Source organism: Pseudochaenichthys georgianus, chromosome 3 (genome assembly GCF_902827115.2).
Source record: "Pseudochaenichthys georgianus chromosome 3, fPseGeo1.2, whole genome shotgun sequence".
NCBI lineage: Eukaryota > Metazoa > Chordata > Actinopteri > Perciformes > Channichthyidae > Pseudochaenichthys > Pseudochaenichthys georgianus.
Window position 1 is genome coordinate 49,349,027 of NC_047505.1, and position 7,342 is coordinate 49,356,368.

Sequence of the window (7,342 nt, forward strand, 5' to 3'; positions counted from 1 at the left end):
TAAATAATGATTGTATAGCTCTTTTTTATCAAGACCTGTATATTCCGTCTGGCCGCCGCCATGTTTGCCATTTTCAGTCGTCACGTGATGGTCGTGACGTCATCCATGCGTTCACTTTGTCAACACACGGAAACATGGTGGAGTATTTCAGTTCGGACTCGTCAGCAGAGGAACAAGTTTTGACCAATGTGAAGAGATTGGATGGGGGAATTCAGCCATACATATCAGTATGACAATACGACACCCTCTGTCCTAAGACCCTCACATCGTACAAGGAAAAACTTCCGAAGAAAACCCACAGTTTAAAGGGAACATGGGAGAAACCTCAGGGAGAGCAACAGAGGAGGGATCCCTCTCCCAGGACGGACAGACGTGCAATAGATGCCGTGTATAAATTGAAAAGATAATACATTTGCAACATAGGTAGTCCAAATGTTTGGAAATGCATGTGTGTATAATGGGAAGATGATATAAGATACTATATGTATGCATGTAGTACCACCCTTGCTAGCGATTCCCTCTCTAGTTTAGCATACTCAGCTTTGTTGTCCCTGGCCATAGAATCACGATTTTATGGGGCCGGAAAAACTGGGGGGAAATACACACTAGCCGGTACTACGCTATATGGAAAGGCCACCAAAAACTGTCCTGGCCTGGACGTTAAAACGGGGCTAGCCGCTGCAATGGAAATGCGCTATAACATACCTTATTCTTACTCCGAGCACTACTTCTGCTCCTCCGTCGCTTCACACTTGCAGAGGGCGATTTCTCAACTGGCCGAACTGGTGTCCTGGTCGGTGATGACACCAGAAAGACCGATGGTATTGCATCTCAATTGAGTAATGGTTGTTCCATAAATCCCATGTTATGTTTGATCATACTCTCAGAGTAGTCGTCCGGAAATTTGAAATGTTCGCTGCATACATGAGCCTGTAAATCTCTCGGTTCGGGCCGGCCACATTTCGCTAGCCACTGCCTCCGAATGTACTTCTTACGCTTACCTTTTGGCAACAGATGGAACCGAGCATTCCGTGGATTGTTCCTATCCGAATTATGGCAATATTTCGCGATACAGTGAGGCATATTTGAATAGAGAAACTACAGTAAATAACATGGAGATCAACGTGTCTTCGAAAACCAAACGCATGGATTACGTCACGTCCGGGAAATGGCGGCGCCCACAGTGTTGATGTTATTTCGGTATATAATCAGTTTAAAATCACTGATAATGTCATCGGATTAAAAAAAAAAAAAGAGAGAGAGAGAGAGAGAGACTGGCAGAGACTGGTCTGTTTTATCGGATGATAATTTTTTAAAAATGAGTGTCATGAGCATACCATTCCTTTAATATGTTTGGTGTCTAGGCTCGGGCCTCATCACTCCACAGATTTACAAAGAACATTGAGTGATGATTAGATAACTATCCCCCGAGCCTACAGGTGGAAGCTGGGGTGGTGGGGGGGGCAGCGAGCAGCAGCAACGTGAAACACGGCAGCAGGAACATGAACGCAGCAACAGCAAGTGAACACAGCAGCAGCAACACAGCGAGGCAGAGGCAGGAAGACCTGGCAGCTTCAATAGAGCGGCATGTTTAGGAGAAAGTGTTTGGGTGGTTGTCAGAGGGACGGGGTGCGTCACGTGTTAATGTATCATTGGTGCTCGAGTTGACTGCCTGAACTAGCTCGCAGGCTTCGCCCCATATGTGGAACAGAAGACATGTTTGAGATTAAGAACTGATTGAAAGTTTTTTGTAATAAACTTCGATTGCAAAATAAGAAGAAGATGAGGCGGTGAGGATGTTAGACAGTCACTGGTTTGTAAAAGTGAGCTTCAAAGTCAACCTCTGTCTGACACCGCCTGTCTTTTTAAGCCTCCATCCCTTAAAAGCCCAGACTCCTTTGAAAATATATAGTACACGGTGCCCCTTCAAAGATAGTTTTTCGTTAGTCGGAAGACGAAGCGTGTCCTGTCGCCCAAACTCAATTTGGTGTGTCCCGCACCGTCGGCCGTGACACGCCTTATTTGGACTGACCCGAGGCATGTTGAATCGGCCATGCATCGGGTCAGGCAGTCGGACCAAGCAATCACTCTGATTGGCTGTTCAGCTAGCGAATCAGTGCATGAGAAGCGAAACGGAAGTGAGGGACGTAAACAAACGATTTAAGAAGGCACACACAGACTGCTATTCATTTTCATCTCGTCATGGCGATCTGGAATGACGCAAACGAAGATCTGCTCATGACCTTGATCCAGGAGAGGCCAGCTCTGTACGACATCACAGAGAAAAGGTACTCGAACCGAGTAGTGAAAACCGGACTCTGGCGAGAGATTGAAACGCAACTTGGTTTCTCGGGTAAGATTATCTTTTTCATCAATTGAGCTCTTTAGTAGATAATGTCGGCTGTTTATTGTTTGTCAGCGTACAGTGACGTTAACGTGAAATTTTAGCGCTAGAGTCTGTGAGCTTATTGTTTTGTGTTTCTTCTGGTGGCCTTGCAGTTTATTTTGATGTTGGCTCTGTCCTCTCGTTTCAGGGGTCATCACTTCCTGTCGTTGTGTGTCACCTGCCAGCTTGATAGTGATCTCCTGTTCTGGATTGTTTGCACCTGTGCCTCATTAACTGTTGTGTATATGTAGCCCTGTTCTCCTGTTGTCTTTCGTCGGTTCGTCTTGTCTACCAAGTCCATGTCTGTACTCCCTCATGTAAACATTGAGCATACTAGTCGAACCTCGTGAACTATTGAGTATCCTAGTAGATCCTAGAAACCTTTGTCTTTGTAAAGTATTTTCGTATTAGTTGAACCTAGCGAACTTTTGAGTGTCCTAGTTGATCCTAAAACCTTTTTGTATATTAAAAGGTATTTTTTTAAATCAAGAAAGAATCTTTGTGAGTCCTTCGTGTCATAAATGGTGTTGTTTTGTGTCGCTGTCATTGATGCGTTTTGCACCCCGGGCCTCTGTTTTGATATTCCGCTGAAGTATATGCTGTGACGTAATAACTTTTCTTTTTTTCGAGGGGGGGGGGGGGGGGGGTCAGAGGGCCTAGGTATAAAAGTCACGGCTCGCCACTGGTTAAACCCTTTGTAACCGTATTTAACCCAACTGCTCCTTGAAAACCACTTGTATAACTCACCCTTAATACACATGCATTTAAACTTGACATTTACACTTATTGTCAGCGAAAATAAATAATTGTAAGACTCACTTTTAGGGGTTTCAACATCTTTTGTTAAAACTAGAGCTTTTAATGAAAGACTTGAGCGGGCTTGTCTTTCATAAGATGATAGTTCTGGGGGAGGGCACCAGGATAATGACATTTGAAATGTTTTTTTGTGTGGAAATATATTGCAATCCCTAATCTTTCTACGTATCCCCTGCAATACCCTCAAGTACCCCTAGGGATACCCGTACCCCAGGCTGGGAACCGCTGACTCAGATGAGCAGGCCCACCTTAACCTGCCATCAGGCCCTGGGGCTGAATTATAGCCTCGGCAGGCTCTGTGATCGCACTTCTCCACTCTGCTCTGCGCGCCTGGTCCTCTCCTCCAGATGAGTGACGTATCGGGCCTCCCTCATGTATCTGTCCGGTTGCCGTTGGCTCCCCTCCACGTAGCAAGTCCTCGTCGTCCTCTCCATCTCCTCCAACAGATAATGTCCCTCCTGTCTGTTTTTCCTCTCCCGCTACTCCATTGCTATCAGAACCAGACGGCCTACTTGGCTCCGAGGCCCCGCGGCCGGCACCGCTGCCGCTCGGTACAGAACTCATCTGTCCTTCCTCCTCATCCTGGCCTACAGGTTTAAAATAACCTGCAAGCTTCGGCATGCTTTGTAATAGCTGCTTGTCTCGAAACTCCTTTTCCCTCAACAATTTCCTTTCCCGAGCGCCACTCTCAAACATGTGAAACATATTCTCATTCTGATTGGCTGTTAAGTGGTGCCCACTGACTGTTTCGGAGTCATCATGTTTGAGAAAAATCTCTGGAATCCATCGATCTGATTGATTAGCGGAGCAAATTATCAAAATACTACGGAGGGAAGATATTTTCGTTTGGATTACTGGTCTGGGGGAAGCTCGCGAGTGTGTGTGTTTGTGTATTTTTGCGTTTGTGTGTATTGTGTTTGTTTCCCGGGGAAAACACTCACGAGAAACACCGGCTGTTGTTGTGCCTGCTGTGACGTCAAGTTACTCCGTTCTCCGCTTGTAATTATGCCGAAGCTTCAACGTTGTATTTATCATCTGAATTTGCCGAAACAATTTTAATATTCTGAAAGCCAAGACTTTGTTTATTTGAAACCAGATGAAAACAAACTGTAACGGACCCTGCCGTGTTATCTATGATTACTATACGCCTTACATTCATAATGTCAGCCGGAGGGAGGGGGAGTGAGAGCTGTCATCTTCCCTTTACAAGCTTCAAAAATGCATTTATCGTGTGATTTTGGAAATAAAAGTTTCATATTCTGAAAGCCAAGACTTTCTTTATTTAAATGTTTTTTAAAAACATCCGAAATAAAAAACTTTTTTTTTTTAATACATTTTTTTTTTTTTAACTTTTGTATTGGCTCATGATAGGCCCCTGATCTCCGTAGGCCCCTGGGCTTCAGCCCAGGTCAGCCCGTGCATTAAGGCGGCCCTGCAGATGAGGGGTGGTATATGATTCAGCCAGTGCCATGTGACATAGGAAGTGGAGCCAAATCTGAATGGTTTGTTGAAATTCATGTTTTCTGACCCACAAAACCCTAAATGGTTTGGTGGGTTGGAAGGATCTCCAGATACCAAAATGTATGAGAACAAACTTGGGAAAAGTTCGGTTTTTCCCCTTTAGAAGATGTCAACTATCTGTAGTGCTGTGGCTCAGGGTCACATGTAATCTCCAATTTCGGTTCAGTCGAATCATGTGCAAGACAGATAAACCTTTCAAAGCCTGACCTTGTTTGTATTTTTGTTGTGTGTGTGTGGTGAGACCAAACATCCGAGCTCCATGCCCTCCGCAGAGTGGGAAGCGGTTTCCCATGGTTCTGCTGGGATGCAGCTTTCATGTGGAATCAGTCTCTGGGTCCCTTTAGCCTCTGTTGTGACAGAGGATAATGAAATTCACAACATCTGCCATTTAGCCCTGTTTGGTGTAACTGATCTCATTTTAATCCGTGGACTTCCAACGTGTGTGCTGTTTCACAGCTGGGTTGAAGCAGATGGATGCCACAGCCTCTCTGGGGCTGCAGTGGGCCTGAACAGGGCTCATGTGTATCCCACCAACATATCCCTCCTTTATCGGTACCAGGCAGCCCATCAGGACATTTAACTGAGCTTTTGAACGCTGCAATGATCACGATCATAACTTGCCTGTAATGAGGCTTGTTCACCTGTTATTTTCCTCCCAAGTCACTCTTTCGAGACAAGGTTTTCAAGATGATTAGTGTGTAAAGGTATGCTTGACTTGAGGGCATGTGTTCCTCCTTGGAAACGGAAGTCACTCAGTTTAAAGTAATGTGTAGGATTTAAAAAGGTTTTACTTTGGCGCCATCAAGTGGTAATAATAAATACACCACTTCACCTACTCCAATTGTTCTACAAAAGACTACAACGTTTTTCAAAGCGGACAGCGGGCCGCCCCAGGTTGGTTCAAAACAGCTTCAGGGGATGGAAGTAAAAATAAACATTACATTAGTTGGTACTTTAATTGTAGAAGTTCACATGGAGATGAAGATGTGTGATTCAGTTAAAAAGGGATAAGAGACACAGTAGTTTTGGGGAACTTTATTGTTGTTTATTATCACTTTCCCAGAGTCAGACCTTTTTCATGTATATGATGTCATTATGATGGAGGAATTACTACAAAATGTAACTATTAAGTAGTTGGTTTTTCCAAGCTTTGTCTGAGGGGAGGCCCACAGTCTCAGATGTAGAAAAGTATCCTTCTCCAAAAGTATTGCAAGATCAGAATCCTTTTCTGATAAGCCAGCATCAAACGTCAGACAGACAAAGTTACCAAACTCCAAACAGCTGTAGTTTTTCTGGATTTGGTAGAGACCAAAAGTTGAGCAAAAAGGAGAATAAAGAGTGAAACATGTTTCCAAAGATGTTCCATATTTGTTGGATGTGTTAAAGAATCCATTAAACATAATAAATCAGTCAATATATTTCTAATTTTGAAGGCCTTTCTTTGTTTGTTGTATTTGTTTGCATAAAGCTGTGTCGGGTGAAGACTCTTTATTCCTCGTAATTAAAGCTTTCTCCATAAGCCAGTCATCAAACAGGTATGCAGAGATTGTACGGTGGAGCTAGTGTTTCGTGACACATAACAGGAGGTCATTTGTTGGGGATGGGTTTGCTTGGATGTCTCAAACATCAACAGGGTGTCAGAATCACCTCTTCATCTGAAGGCAGGAATGACTGAAATTGTGGTTTCAGTCAATCTTCATTCTTTTCAAACGTTCAGCCCCCATCCTGTACCTTCTTCATAAAACCTGGAATGTGCTTCGAAGAATGCACACTATCTCCATGAATAAAACATCTGTCATTCATCAGACGGTACAATATGTGCCGATTTAACAGAGCATAACAGCTCGGCAGACTGTATGGTGTCCTATGGAGCCCAACCATAAGCACGTGTCACCTGTCTCCTCTGTTATTCTGGTTTATTTATACAAGTCTCAATCTCATATTTGATTCCAGTCCAACCATTGCCTAAAGGAGGTGGATGGAGCCACCAGGCCTTCATTGTACCGCCTAGCGCTGTGTAGCATCGAGTTTGGCGAGTGGCTTTTGCCATCTTTTTCACGAGTGATAAGAAAGGGTGGCGCAATGTGCAACTGAATACTGACTTACTTAACTTTCATGAACTGAAAACTAAATTTAGGTCTACTAAACTCTAAATGGGACCATAATTCACAAAATGTCATACTAAAGAAGACTTAAAACCAGCGTTTAAGACACTCTAATAAATCAATAATTATAATCAAAACATAAAACATACATTACCCTGAAATTAGCTAATCTGCAGAATGAGTACTTTTGGTACTTTAAGTATATTCTGATGCTAATAATGTTGAACTTTTACTTAAATCAAATCTTGAATGCAGGATTTGTACTTGTAGCAGATTATGTTTGCATCGTCTTCTTCAACAACCATCTATGATTGAAATACCAGCAGGACGTCTTTACAAATATGTTCAATTCAGTGTCCAATCTTTGCAGTAGGCTACATGATTCATAATGCAGACTGAGTGACGGTTCAATCTGGAGGGAAAAGTGTTGCAGGGCTTTGTCCTTGAAGTTTAATACTGAGTTTACAGCGCCCCCTACCGGCGATGGGTAGTGTTCCCCTCCTCACCGGCAGGG